Genomic DNA, 12,856 nt, shown 5'->3' on the forward strand with positions numbered 1-12,856 from the left:
ATCTATCTATCTATCTATCTATCTATCTATCTATCTATCTATCTATCTATCTATCTATCTATCTATCTATCTATCTATCTATCTATCTATCTATCATATTATTACACAGAATGAATCTTCTGTCCATTTATCTGCTGCTTATATAGAAGTGTGTTTAGGTATATCGCTGTGTGTGTGGGACATAAGTGTGTGTGTGTAGGGGTGTGTCAGTTCATTGACTCCATATGGTGAGAAACAGCAGGACTGATGAGAACACTACCTGAGGTCCGTGCTTTGCGCTGTCGACTGTAACCAAAGCAGAGACCCCTCTGACCCTTCCTCGCATAATTCATCACAGACAAGATACAAATCTCACTCTTCCTTTCATCGCTTAGCTTTTGGTGACAGATGACTCTGTTGAAACACGCCATCCTATTAGACTACACACCATACTTAGCCAGCTGACAGATATAAAAAGAGGGAGGGATCAAGGAGCGAGAGCAGGAGAGATGAAGGTGGGAGGAAAAAAATAAAATAAAAAAAAATTTCAAAAGGAGAATGGATAAAAGACAGAGTGACACGGATTACATATCAATATTTAGGGGAATTACAGAAAATGTTATTACCTTGTAATGAGTTAGTTTCACTTGAACAGTAATTATGCAAATTCCCATTTCCTGTATATATTGTTGAAAATGAGAGAATAATGCAATATTAAGCAAAGACTGATCATAATATATTAACAACAAACTCAACAGAGGAGTGAACTTTCTTCGTGAAGAAAAAAGATTAAAGGGCTTTAATGCAAAAAAAAAAAAGAAGCATGAATTATCATAGGTCAGTCACATACAGACTTTTAATTCACAGAGGATAAAAATGAGGTGGAAGGCTTTGTGACGAACAGAAACCAGCGCAAATGCATAATGAGTCAGAGATCACAGGATGAAGCAATATTAATAAGGGTACACTAAGTTTAAAGGGGTCGTGGGTGAGAACTCACTCCCTTGAACCGTGTCATTAAGCGCCGCCTAACCCTCCCAGTTGACAGGTGAGACATTATGAGAGCAGTGGGAAGAGGATCAATATATGGGGTCACTTTAAGTGAAATCACATCCTTATGAGGTCAAAGCTGTAAGCTTAACCTTTAACCTTCCTTTTCATACTTATTTTTTCATTTTCCTTTTACTGCAGAGAAACTGGTTCAAACTCGAATACCTGAGATCATAACATCCCAGAGCTGACCTCTCGCCTACTTTAACTGCTCTCTTCCAAGACCCTTTGAATTTCTTTGAATATAACTAAAATAGACAAAAATATTAGTGTGTCTATGACCTTAAAGTAGTAAAATAATTTACAATGATCTATTGTTTAGAGTTCTTCTTCTTTTTTCTTTTTTTTTTTTTTTACTAATTTAAAACATCAAAAACATATTTTAAATAATCCACGATTACATATTAACCACTAATTGAGGTAAGATGATGTTTATCTCTTTCTGAGATAGACAAGCATACCTTAGACCTTATGTAGACTTTTAATCAGTTTACATTTCATTTATTGTTCAGAAAGCCCATACCACTACAGTAAATAAGACTTAGAGATATGTTTGATTTCCCTTTTGTTTTTCTTGCATATTTAATTTTACTCAATTAAATAGTTTTCAAATAGACCTTAACATAATTATTAATAAATACAATCCCTGATTATGAGTCAATCATTTGATTCCTGGCAAATAAATCTAAGACATTCTCCATATGTTTACCTCTTTTGAATGTGGAAATGCAATGACTGCATTGAATGGGTTACAATTCATTCTTCAGACATAATTTTGATTTATGTAAATTAACATGGCATATAAATAATAAACATATGTGTTGAGTGCCCCCAATTAATTTCTGTAGCTGCTTAGTAAGAGATAAAAAAAAAAGAAAAGTTCTGAACTTAGGATCAATTCCTTGTACATTCACATGTCCTCTGCAACACCACCGCAGCATTTCGGGTTAGAGAGCGAGACAGCTAACTGATGCAAATCCCCTTATATTGCCGGCTCTGGTGGTTGCAAGGCACAGTCTTTTGTGTGGCTCATGTTCACTGAGACCTTGGCAGTGATCAGAACACACTTAACCAACTGGGACCAAATGAGGGGCATTTTGCTCTGTCTTTTATCTCATACATCAGGGAAATGCCTGGTCTCCACGGAGGGCTGGCAGAACTAAAGACCAGAGCAGCACAATGCACAACAACAGTAGAGGTGAGTTTACAACACATGTAAACAGTAAACACCATGGACGATCCCCAAAGGGAAGGTAAGAGATGAAAAACAGACCACAGCACACTTTCGGAAGAAAAGTTAGGAAACAATCAATTTGTGAGCACCTGCAATTCTTGAAAGTTTTGCTAACCACATTAAGACATAAAGACATGTTTTGGCTGTGTGTGTGTTTTAATTTGCATGAGACTTTTTAAAAGCAATCTTTTGTCTCCTCATAAAAGACTAATGACTAATGACCATTAATCTTAGCCAACACTCTGATAATGCTCAATATTTGGACTGGCCAGCACAGACAATCTCTGCAGTAAATCATAGAACATTAAATAAATAATATATTTATTATATGTTATACTTGACTTACTCTTTCTCTCAGATATAAGGAATAATTTCTCTTAGGCATTATTCAAAAACAGGAGATGCCTTTTTGTATAAAGGCAAATGTGTATCCAGCATTACAAGTGAGTAAATAGTTACAAAAAAAAAAAATGTTACCGTAACCTCACCTTGCACATGTATTTTCTCAGGCCAAATATGAACTGGAGCTGTGACAAACTAGGCTGAAGGAGGAAACAACTTTATTTTGCCGCCACACACAGCAAGCAGAATGATGGAGGTAAAACAATCTCCAAAGGTCACTCTGGGAGAACTGCAGGAAAGAGCACAATCTTGGATCAGATGCAAAACTTCACAGGATTGATGTTATCATACTGTTGCTCAGTTACTATGGCATGAACGTCCATTGCTATGTTGTGTTATCTTGACGGTCTTGACTAATTTAAAAATCCACTGTAGATTTTCTGTTGATTTCCTTAATGGCTTTTTTTTTTAAAATATTGCTTTGTGTTTGTTTTTAAGTATCTATCAATAAAAAAATGTTGCCAACTTAACCATGTCTTAATTTTTATATTCTCTTTTGTCAGTTTGTGATATTTATTCGTGTATATTGCTATATAGATTAAAAAAAAATACTTGCCACTTATTACGGCTTACAAAGTGTCAGAAACAGCTTGTAGATGGTAAATATACAGCAATTGGCAACAAAAAGGAATTGCTTCAAAAAAAGCCTCACTACTTCTATCATTAATTATGTAAACATGTGAATATTGTTAATGTTACTGGAATTTTAACTAGATTCATTAGAAAAAACATAACTTGAACTTTTGTCTCTGGGTTTTAGTACAATAATGATCACAGATGTGTTGCCAAATCAATACTGAAACTGTTCAGCAAACACACAACTGATGTTTTCCCACAGCCACGTTTGCCCTCAGACATGAGTCCCACAGAAGACCTTTGGGGTTTTCTAAGAGGAGTTCTAAGGGGTGATTTTTTTCTGAATAACTCAGGTATTAAATATAGAATGATGGCTATATGTTCCCCACTCTGTATGCTCCTTCCTTTGAATTGTTTAAGAAGAAGACTAAGTGGTGTTCTACCCAAAAGAGAGATGCAAAAATTATTAAAACAAGGATTACAACACGGGAAAACACATTCTTTATTGATATGGTATCCCTCTGACCCCTCCCAATAAACTTACTCAAGTTAGAAGTTAGTTTTAAAAATATCTGTGAGATAATGCAACTGCAATGAAAATTTTGTCTAGTTAAGTATTTTGGTAAAACTTTTGAAGTGATGGCAATATCTGTGAAAGTTCTGCATCACAACACATTTTTAAGTCTAATTTATTTGCTTTGTCAAATTGGAGCAACTTTATACCGAAAACATGAAAAGAAGGAGGGGAAAAAAACATCATAAAGTTTGTGTTGAACGAGAACTAACAAATATAGGTCACTATAGCAACCTAAAGAAATGTATGACATTAATTTAAATAAAATTTGAAAACTTGAGTCACTGTGGAAGATGCTTAGTACACACTGTGCATTATTACTGTGGACTGGTAATAATGTGACACAGTGCGTCGCTGGCAGCCAAGGACTTTGCAAAGCGTGCCTAATATGTAGAGGAAAATATATATTTATGTGTCTGAAATACGGCTGATTAAGTGTTCTTCAAGCAGCACTGTAGCTAATATATGGGAAGATTTATTTTTGATGGGTAGCAGTAATAGAGATGATGAACTGTGATGTTGATTAGTAAACCCTTGTGGGTCTGCACTTGAAAATAATGTTGTTGACTCTGACCTGTTCAGGAGCCAGCACTTCAGTTGTGACAAGGCATTGAAATTATAGACAGGGAATCTACACAGACTGCATGCACAGAGAAGAATGCAATTACATTTCTATCAAACAAATTCAGTCCAGAGCCGGGGTTTGTGCTATTAGAATGCACTAATGGAATAGCACAGAAAGAATCCAATGAAATGTCAAGTGCTGCTGCGCATCAGGAAATACTCTTTACCCGTCACACCTACTGTAGGCAGAGACAGAGTGTTAACAGGCTTATCAGCTAGGGAAATGTCCCATTCCCCTGCCTAAACCAAAGCTATTACAATCCCAAATAATTAACTTTCAGCAGAGCAGCCACTTGTCATGACAACCAGGATCAGAAGAGCAACATGTAGAATAATTTTGATCAAAGACGGCCTGTTTTCAGAGTGCGAAGAAAACCGTGTTGTTGGGTTCTGGTTTTCAATATATTTTGCCAGCTAACTACTGAAGAACTGGAAGGCAATAAGTTCACATTATCCCAGTGTTATCGTGTTTTATGTCAAAAAGCTGTGATTTTCAAATTGAATATAAAGGAAGTTTAAATGGTAAAAATGTGTTAATTCATGACGAGTTACAAAAAAAGAAAAGAATACAGGAAGTTTTCTTCTTCACTTTCTTCATGTGTTTTGTAGGTTGCAGAAGGTGTTTTCAAAACCTTAGGTTTCTGGTAACTGGCACCATGTCTAAAAGTATTGATTTATTGTGTATTTCCTCTAATCCACACAGGACAGAGTTTTACAAACAGGCTCAGATATATACATACCCCTCCACTATTTTGTTAAATTGAGGTTGTACCCTAACCACATGTTTTTTGTAGACATTAACAAGCTTCTTGGACACATGTAGCATAGAGAGAGGCTTTATTACCCTTTCAGGTATTGCATCACCTTGAGTATATAATGGAACAAATTTGATTTCTCTCTATTTTCAGAGTGAGAACATGAAGGGATGTCACATCTTTTCCTCCTACTTCTTTACTTCAACAAAAAGGTACTGATTGAGAGACTTTCTCCTCTGTTGCTCTCTGACGATTGTGTGGAGAAATACCATTTGCCTGCTTTCCATTATTCCTGCCATCCTGAGGAGAAAGATTTTCTGTATCAAAACATAACCGTCAGACACATATGTGAACCAATCTATCACACTGAAAGTGATCTATGAGAAGACCCGACATCCCAAGAACAGTTAAACTTAGGATTGACAGGATTGACCTGATGCAGATGAAGGTAACATTCCTTTTGGACGTTCAATGAAGAGATGTAGTTAAAACCTGTGACTGAACAACACTCCAAGTGAGCAATTAAGAAATAGAGGGCCAGTCACAACCACCGACATGTTCATTTCGTTTATTATTTACGACATTGCTGCTTCGCCTCGTCCAGTGCAACAGTTTCCATCTGTCACTTGCAGTAATGAAGAAATGTGACATGATTGTTTAGACTGAGGTAACTTCAAAAAACATCTCATAAGTTTTATGTGAAAGCAACCTGAGTCCGATTTTTTTTTTTTAAATCTCTAAGTTGAATGTTTCAGACTGTCATATGGGTGACAGAGATTGATAGGAATATGTGTGTAATCGAAGTTGCGAACTTGTCTCCAAAATGACTGTTCTCAAGCATTACTCTGTTTATGTCTGCATCCCACTAACTCACTTGAAGAGACCTTAAACCAACTCAGGTAATAAGGCCTAATAAATGACAACCAATAAAAAGCATTTATTCGTGAGTGTCAACATGATTAATTGTGCAGTAAAAAATCTATGCGAGACCTCGCAGTCAATGAGGGCAGTGAAAAAGGCATTTTGCATTTCAGCATAACTGGCACCAGGACAGGCATTTATGCGAGTCTATCCATGGAGTGGGACGAATACCATATTAATAATTAGTCCTGTAATTCCTCCTCAGGAATTGCTATGCCTCAGACTGGTTAGTGAATTTAATTATTAGCAGCCTTTTTGTTTCCATGTCCCCTTCATTACTGTCAGGATTGATGTAACGTAAACTTCATTAAAAATTAAAGCGGGACTCTTAATTATGAGGCTACAGTGACTGAAGTTAGAATTAGCCAACTCAGTGATGTGCAAATGAGAGCATTATTTAAGAAACATGCTGGAAGTAGTTATGCTAATTTCAAGAGTTCACAGTAGCAGACCTTTTCACTTGCAGTTGCATATTCATTAAACACACTATGCAAATTTAATGTAGCAGTCTCCGTAATGCCTTGTTAATTTATTCAGATTTATTGAGAACGACTTGTAAAAAGTACCAATTTAATTACCCTATCTCCTTGGAAGGTAGGGGATGTGGCCAAGGTTTTAAACTGTGTAAATCAGGATTAGTGTGGTTTGATGGAGAAAAAGGGAATGAGAGGACACCTCTGTTAATGGCCATGCTTGAAATACATATTGATTTATTTAAGGGATGATCCAGGTAGAGCACTCTCAGCCAGGAAAGAAAAGCAAAGACGAGCTTGTTCTTTTTGTAAATTGAAATAAAAACACCCCTGAACCTTTGCATTAGGAGACGTGCAAATATTTATGATATAGTGTTTTGCTAAAGTCTGTAAATGCACTATGTTTCACAATTAATCGCTGGTTATGTTCCAGCGATATGAGTCTGATATTTATTTTGTGACCCGGACCACTTAATGCACACGGTGTAGTGATAAATTACATTTCACTGCAGTTGTGTTGAAGGAAAAAAAAGCAATGACTGACACACAAAAACCCATCTGGTGTTTCTGCATATTTTATATCAAGGTGAAACAGAGGAAATGCTTACAGTAAAAGGCAGACATTATTTTTGTAGAGTACAGTACATTTACAAAACAGCACAGGCATAAAGAGAATATGCAAAATATGCATATTTTGCATTTTTGCAATGAATACTGGAGAAGAACAATTATCAGGGTTTTTTGTAACAACATTTAAGACCAAGGTTGAATCTCATTATCTAATTCAGAATTCTGCAACCTGTGGCTCTTTAGGCCCTCGTCATTGGGTGCTAGTAACATAAATGATAGAACTGAAGAGTTTTCAAACCTAAATTTAATATTAAAGCTATCTTAGCCAATTTTTATGTTTTCATGCTAAATTATATGCTCACAAATTCCTTAATATAAGAGGTAAAAAAAAAAAATTATTCAACAGTTTTATTTTGTCAAAGCCCCAAATCAAATGCTTTACCCTTCAAAATTAAATACAAAACAAAACAAGACCTTTGTTTTTCCTTGTTCTAAAGTCAAACATTATACATAATGAAATAAATAAATATCACATAGTGGTTACATTTCATTTTTTTTGCACAGACAAAAATGAGTCAGCTGATTGTAGCGTTTGTTGAACCCTGTCCTGGAGTTACGCCTTTTTACCACACCTTATTTTATGCTTGTTAGGAAAGAACTAAAATACCAACTGTTCTTTGATCAGAAATACATCCACATGGAAGGATTTAACATCAACGTCTTGACATTTAATTGCCATAATATTACCAAAAACTAAATTATATGGTAGAAAGTTTTCATAAAATACCAGTTTTTAAGTATCCAAATCCTAAAATAAACTGGAAAAAGTATGCTTACCCTTAGACTAGACAACTATGTTAAATTTTAATATACTTACAGACACAGGCATCTAAACAATAGAGCAAATGGAGCGACTACCCCATTTTTAAAAGTGGGGGTCATGTTTTCGATTCCCAAATTTTCTAGCAGAAATACTTTCATCACTCCAAGAGTCAGATTAAGTGCCCTATGTCTTTCATAAGGTTTTCTTGCTTGCTATTAAAAAAATATATATCTAAGGATTAGTGTAGAAATTTCTAGTCTCGCCCTCCTTCCCCTCTGAGTTGGCTCAGTGCAATCACCTCACGCACAGTCTATGATATGGAAATAAAAGTTGCTTCACTGAAAATGAATACAATCTGATTCAAGTTTTTTAAGTGTCATAACATGATTTTATCATGTAAAACACTGCAGAAAAAAATAACTTTGCACATAATTATTCTATTGAGGCAGGTCTGGACATCTGCAGCCAAATGTTAGCAGTGATCATTGCAGCAGTAATGTTAGTAGACACAGGTAGGTATCATGTAATAAAACACCAACCTCAAAGTTACTCCAATGTCATTAATCATTTTTGAACTGGTTTATGAAATCAGTATGACTTTAAGGAATCGTAAACTGACAAAACGAAGACGATTTTTTTTTTTAGGTTGTTGTACACTTTTTTTCCAAATATGCTCCCTCATTTTATAACATACATGTTCAGTCCACGTTCAATAACTTTCTATATTGTTGAAAAGTTCATTTATTTCAAAAATAATTATTCTGTTTTAGTTTGTAAAATATTCCAAGATTAAAATCCACTTAAATTGGTTTTCTTCCACTTCAAAATGCTCCATGATTTTATGTTGCTAAATCACATAAAATCCCAATAAAACACATTGATTATTTGGTTATAATGTGGAAACACTGAGTGTAAAAAAATATTATGTTTTAAACAGCACTGTAAATAGAAAAAAATATTGATTTTACCCCAAATTTTGTGGCTGTTAGCAATTTGTTCCACTTTTTGTTGTAACAACAGGGTAAGAATGCAAGTAGGCCAAATGTTCTCATTGTACAACATTAAACAAAATGTCATATGGCAAATAATAACTCAGTTTTCTAAACGCTTTAGAAAACTGTGGAATCTTTTACCGCTTGGTTTCCAAGATAAAATATTCCTTATTTGCGATCTGTAACTGTTGTGTCAGAGCATATAAAATTCAGGTTCAATGAGAGGTGACCATTACAAACAACACAGCAATAAACATTTGCATCTAAAAGCCTATTTACTGAATTGGAACATGTCCAAACAGAAAGATTTACTGCGCATTGAGAGAAGTGCTAATTAATATGCGCTTTTACTTCGATATATAAAAGCCTGGAAGACAAAAAAAAAGAATAAACATGTCTGCTCACACATTGGCAGGGCCTGTTTACTCTAATGGACCTACATTTTAGGTTTAGGTTGTGTATCTGAGTTTGAGCTGTGCTCTAATGACAAAAATGTTCGCTCAGTTGTCTGTGGGTGACTTCAAAGGTAAAAAGAAAGCAAAACCTGATAGACTCTGTAGCCTAATAATCTTGTTAGTTTCAAGTGGCATGGTCAGCTGTCAGTGACTAAACCTCAGTCCCCAGGGATGCAGTAAAAAGCCTGAATTGCAGAAAAACATCCCTGGGGCATATGAGATGATGGTGGTGAAAAAAAACAACAAAAAAACGACCTGCATTCGAGCACCCAGGGCCTTGCTGCGCTGACCGTGTTGGGCCAGAGCTCACTGTCTACATACACACCACTCCAGGAGATAATTACACTGACTCGCTGTCTGTTGCTTGTCTCTGTTCATCACTCCCTGCTGTGACCTCTTAAGTCCCTTGAGGTGTTCATAAGGAGTGTGCATCAGAAGGTTTTGATGACTCTTTAGTTCCATTTTTTTAATTAGTTTTAATTAAAATAAATATAACTATTTAAATGGACATAATTCACCTAAATTTAGATGAATCAAAAGAAAAGCAAGTAAGTGGAAATACATAAAAACAAGATGAAGAGTACAAAAGTCATTGACTTTGGTAAATGTGTGAAAACTTGAATGCTACGCTCTACTTTAAAAGTAAAGCCCTCGGATTATCTTGTAATTAAATTTGGTCACATTTTGATTTAAAAGTCACTGAGTTCAGAAACCAAATTATTTGCAAACCGAACTTGCACAGTTTGTCCTTTTGAGCGTAACTCACCATGTTATGTTTTTTTTCAAGCTTTAATAAATCAATCAAAACCAGACGTATAACAGGCTCAATATAGTTAATGAAGAACATTAATTCAGTTTTCATTAGAATTGTAACTGGGGTTTTGGTTATGTGATCATATGTGATTATAGCTTTGGGTATGCAGCCAATGAATTTATGTTCGAGATTTTTGAAGCATTATTTTTACTTTTGTTAATTAAACAAAGCTGCATAAATATGAATATCTAAACGGGATGGAAATACTTGTATTTGAGTAAATGTCTACAAATGAAATGATTCTAAATATTGCTGCTTTTCTTTTTTTTTTTAATCCTCGTCGTCACGATGCTGTTCTAAAATGCTGATTGTATTCATCCCTACTAAACCCTCAAACCAGAAAATGACTTAATACACACCCATTATCGTCTTGGGGGCAATCATTTCCATTTTTCTCTCTGAGAGTGACAGATGTGGTCCATCCAGTTGACCATAATTAATCTGTGTTTAGAAGGAACACTGCGACCAGGAGTCGAGGTGCAGCCGAGGGTCTGTGTCTGAGGACTGATCTGTGTGGGCCCCATTTGTTTCTACGTAATTATCCCATTGCTTTGAATAATGGGATAAAGGGTGCAAGCATTGCTTTGATAGGAATGAGATTAGTTTAATCAAGTTCATTGCTCGGGCCAGGCCACCAAATCTCATCCCCTCACCTCTCAAATCACCAGACCCTCTCACCTCCATTCACCGAAGCTTTACGGCTGCCACATTAGTGTGAAAAATTTATGACGTTGTTAGTTTTAATTGCTACCCCTGTTAGGACAATGCATACAGACGGCTTTGTGACTAAAGGATGCATAATAAAGCACGTGATATTGCTGAAACAAAGCTTTGAAAGTGAACTGCATCATTGGTTTCTGTCTAGTCCATTTCTGGATTTCAAATACTGGTTAATACTGCAAAAATAACAAGTGGATGCCATTTACACCAACCCTAGTCCTCAAACTCCCCCCATCCTGTGCATGTTTTAGGCGTCTCCCCGCTGTCTCACACCTGACTTAAATGATTATCAGACTTCAGCGGCTCTAGAGGAAGTCATGCAATCATTTGAATTAGGTTGTGCTGGAACAGAGACATATCTAAAACATAGAGGACAGGGGTCCTTGAGGGCCAGAGTTGAAGCTCAACGTGGGTTGGATGTTTTCAAACTCGAGAGTCTCGATTAGGGACCTAAATTGCCTCCGTCCTCCTTTTTTTCCTGCTCCCTATTTTTCAACCTTAATTTGATATTTGTCGTTAATCAAAGATCCCCGAGTTTTAAATGCAGTCCTACTTTTAGACTTCACAAATGCACAAAGATGGCTTTTTGAAAATGTTTTGTCCTCACTTGGCAAGAGCAGAATCCTCTCCTCCAACTGCTGCTTTCTACTAATAGCTACTGGTGAGTTTAGCTTGATGTTTACCCTAGAAAGGCTAGGTTTGTCTGGTTAACTGGTAGCTATTTCATAAGGGTGAGATTACAAGGAGATCCGATAAAGCGGCAACACAATGATCTATGCCTCTATTCATAGGGCCGGTATGGCAAACCTTTAATAAAAAAAGCCTTTCTTTGGTGCACTTTGAACTTTAAATAGCATAAATTAATATAAAACTGCTCACGGGATCATATCTGCTCATTAAAACACAAATATGTGAAGTCTATATTCCTGGACTAAAATGTAACAATTTTTATGTGACCTAGTAATCTTTATTTGTATTTTAAAATTTGTGGTAATTATTGCACAACAAAATTATTAAACCAGTGGAGTCTTATTTGTTGATTTAAAGTGATACAGTAAATAAATAGATTTATTATAATCCAATATCATCTCAGCTACTATAATTTTGTGGCATTTTCAGCCAAATATCTGAACTTTTTTATTACACTAAAATTCATTCTTAAGAAAAACATATTGGTTTTGAGTAATACAAGCACTTCCCATTTGAAAGTCAAACATGGGATTTATCATTGTAATGTGTTGCCCCCTGGAGGTATATATTCATGTGAAGTAGTACAAAAAAAAAATCACAGGATACTTTGTGTATTTATGCTCAACAAATCATGTTAGGCAAAAGTGACAAACTCAGCATGCAACAAAGGCATTGAACTCCTATGGCGATACAAAAAAAAAAACAAATCCGTGAACACACTCTCCCTACAGCACACCATCACTCTCTGCAGCTGGCCAGACGTCAGAGGACAGGGGGCCCCCAAAGTGTCTAAAGAGGACAACAACTTCGTAAACAAAGCCCCGAGTCGAGCTTTCTCCCCGAGTCCCGGCTTTGACTTTCTCCTTCGCAGATCTGCAGCCCCCTCCGCACCAAAAAAGGGGAAAAATACAATTGCAGCACAATTTGGGAGCCATTCATCAAATAAGACATAGGATTAATTAAGCCTGAGGAGTGAATTACCTCCCTCTTCACTCATCATCTCCTACCCTTGGCCTGGGGTAGGAGATGAGTTGGGAGCTCCGCACTGGAGGTAAGGTGGGTAGGGGGGAGGAGATGAAGATACTGTAGTATTAATATGTGTTTAATTCACCTCAGAATCATGCAGATTTTATCCCATTTTTAAATGATGTATGACAATATAAATGCTCCATAGGGGGAATATTACGGCAAACTTATTTTTAGA

The 12,856-nt window shown here is 36.0% G+C and overlaps 1 long non-coding RNA gene across 1 annotated transcript in view; it reads left to right on the plus strand.

Moving 5' to 3' along the window:
* The window catches only part of LOC103466588 (uncharacterized), a 6,958-nt gene extending 3,836 nt beyond the window's left edge, over window positions 1-3,122 (plus strand). Inside the window, exons 2-3 of the long non-coding RNA XR_533962.2 lie at window positions 2,155-2,227; window positions 2,773-3,122. This is a non-coding gene — a long non-coding RNA (uncharacterized LOC103466588). The remainder of the gene's footprint in view (window positions 1-2,154; window positions 2,228-2,772) is intronic.
* The last annotated feature ends 9,734 nt before the right edge of the window (window positions 3,123-12,856 follow it).

The sequence above is a fragment of the Poecilia reticulata genome, linkage group LG6 (genome assembly GCF_000633615.1).
Source record: "Poecilia reticulata strain Guanapo linkage group LG6, Guppy_female_1.0+MT, whole genome shotgun sequence".
Taxonomy (NCBI): Eukaryota; Metazoa; Chordata; class Actinopteri; order Cyprinodontiformes; family Poeciliidae; genus Poecilia; species Poecilia reticulata.